At 22.8% G+C, this 3,097-nt stretch overlaps 1 pseudogene; it reads right to left on the bottom strand.

Moving 5' to 3' along the window:
- Nucleotides 1-222: 222 nt before the first annotated feature.
- Nucleotides 223-2,533, bottom strand: LOC145839309 (uncharacterized; annotated as a pseudogene).
- Between the last annotated feature and the right edge of the window lie 564 nt (nucleotides 2,534-3,097).

Raw genomic sequence — 3,097 nt, 5'->3', positions numbered from 1 at the left:
AAGTATTATCAATTTATAAGAAAAAACATTCAACACAAACAAAAATGAAATATATAAAAGTTTTCTATTTAGGACACTTCATAGCTTTGTAATATTTTTTACTTCTATAAAATAAAATATTATCAAAAAAGTATATATACAAATTTTTAAAGTTTTATTTTTTTTTTATATGGAATTGTTTAAATACAACTAGTTCATTAAACACTTAAAAAATATAAAAAGCTAGTGCAAAGTAGGCTGATGCAAAACTGTTAACAGTAATGTACAAAGGAATAACACTATAAACTGTATTTAAAGATTTTATAAACCGAAAACTAGCTAATGAACAGTTAAGAATACTTAAAATTGTATTCAGATATTGACTAAAGGTAGTCATGGACAATGCTTTTTTGAATTTTACATTTAAGTTGTGATTGTTGTTCTTTACTTAATTCTTTATGTTGATTACGTATATGTGTATTTCGGTTAGAACTTTGAGTAAACCATTTTCCACACTCTGCACAACCATAAGGTTTCTCTCCTAAGTGAATTCTAAAGTGCTGAACTAAATCACTTTTCTGACTGAATCTTTTCTTGCAAATATCACACTCATGGTTTTTCACTTTAGTATGAGACTGTTTAAAAAGTTAAAAAACTATTTATACTAATTTTGTTTTTACTTTAGTAAAACATTAAAGTGTACATTAACTATTAACATTACTAATTACATAATACAAAAAAATAATTCTAAATAGAAATAAAATATTAAGAAAAAACTTTTAACAAAACTTATTTACAAAAATAAACAGTGTATTAGATCATAAATGTATTGTAGTTGAAGAAAAAAAAGTTTTAATAAAATATAGATACCATTTAATTTATTAAAAAAAGTTTGACTTATTTTTATCATTTAGCATTGATACTTGTTATAAAAAATAGTAAAACAAACTTTTAGTTATACAGAATAATTTTACTAATTTTTAGCGAATTTTTAAATACATACAACTATCTATAAAAACAAGTAAACCAAACTAGAGTATTGTAGATTAGTACAAAACTACAAATTACTTTAAATAGGTTAAATATTATTAAATGTTATTCAAAATGTTAAACGATTTAGTTTTATAACAAAATATTAACGAAAAGGCTAACTAAAATTATAAATAGATTTTTCCTTAAATAGTCATCACTAATACTTCTTTGTATTTTACATTTCAGTTCAGATTGTTCTTTTCTTAGTTTCTCATTAAAACAGCGAAATTTCATCTTACTTATAATATAATCGAAATGAAAATTAGGTTTTAAGATAATAAAAACTTTTATTTGTCCCACAAATAAAACATTGATTTTTTTCACACATATTTTTATATATGATTTTCTAATATAAACACATAAAAATGTTTTAAACAATTTGAAGATAAATAAGAACTAAATTACTTTGGAAAAAAATTCTTTATATTAAAATTAATCTACGATTTAAACGATAAAAGTCTTTATATCTGAGGTTATTTTAGGTAAGTTTAATGGATACAAATTTATGACAGATTTATAAATAAAATAAATTTATACTTTTTAGATTTTGAAAGAGAATTTTTCAAATATTCAAATAGCTTCTTCATACTGACTAAAAAACCTAACTAAAGCATCATAAATTATTACAAAATTATTAACTATGTTTATTAACGCTAAAAAAGGGCTATTCAGAACCTTTACTTAAATTTATATTCAAAACAAAAAATTGCTAACAATACTTAGATTTGTACTCAGATATTGACTTAAGGTAGTCATGAACAATACTTCTTTGTATTTTACACTTCAGTTTTGACTGCTGTTCTTTACTTAGTTCCTTATGACAATTACGTATATGACTAGTTCGACCAGAAGCTTTAGTAAACCATTTTCCGCATTTTGCACAACCATAAGGTTTTTCTCCTAAAAGAATTCTAAAGTGTGTTACTAAACTACTTTTTTGTGAAAACTTCTTTATGCATATATCACATTCATGGTCTTTTACTTTAGTATGAGTCAACATATGTTGGTTTAAATGATCTTTTTAAGAAAATTTTTTCTCACAAACTTCACATTGATGTTCTTTTATTCCAGTATGAACTAACATATGTCTATTTACATGATGTTTTAGAGTAAAAGATTTGTCACATATATCGCATTTGAAAAGTTTGTCTTTAGTATGAGTAACCATGTGTCGTTTTAATACTTGTTTACGTGCGAATGCTTTTAAACAAACAAAACATTGAAATTCTTTTTTACTACTATGTACCAGCATGTGATTTGCTAAAGTTCCTTTACCAGCAAAATTCTTATCACAACTATCGCACTTGAATGGCTTTTCTCCTGTATGAGCTCTTTTGTGAATAACCAAATTATATTTAGCTGTAAAACTTTTATCACAAACATCACACTTATATGGTTTTTCTCCGGAATGAACTCTTTTGTGTCTGATTAAACTTGATTTATGTTTAAATCTTTTTTCACAAGCATCACAATTAATACTTTTAGTATTTAGACTATTTCTTTTAGGTACATATCTATCCATAGTTAAGATTGATAGAAAAAAAACTATTTAAAATAAAATATAAACAAAAAAGAAATATAATACAATGTTCATCAAGTTTGTTATCCAAATTTAAATAGCATATATAAGCATGTTACACAACATATAACTATTATAATCTTTTTAGAAAACCACATTTTATAATTTTTTTATTGTTCATATATACTTTTTGATGATTAATAACCAATAATATTATATTATGTTAATAAATTATAAAGATCTAAGTTTGTTATAAAACAACTATATATTTTTTTCTTTATTTATTTACTAACTGTTATTAACTTTTGAAAACTTGGCACAATTACTTAAAAAGAAATCTATACGCACTAGACTTTAAAAGTATATTTACTGAAAAAGGACCCATTTTTATTTTATAATTAGTTTATTTAATGAATTCAATATAATTTCTCTTTTCAGCTTGCTAAAGTTTTTATGATAAGACAACACAAATAAGTTTTGTGTAAAATATGTCTCACACTGTTATAAATAAGTTATATTAATTTAAAGTGTGTTATAAAATAAATTCAAATAATTTTAGCTTTTCCT

This window comes from Thalia democratica, chromosome 6, assembly GCF_965202585.1.
Source record: "Thalia democratica chromosome 6, ktThaDemo2.hap1.1, whole genome shotgun sequence".
NCBI lineage: Eukaryota > Metazoa > Chordata > Thaliacea > Salpida > Salpidae > Thalia > Thalia democratica.
This window is presented reverse-complemented; position numbering and strand designations above follow the sequence as displayed.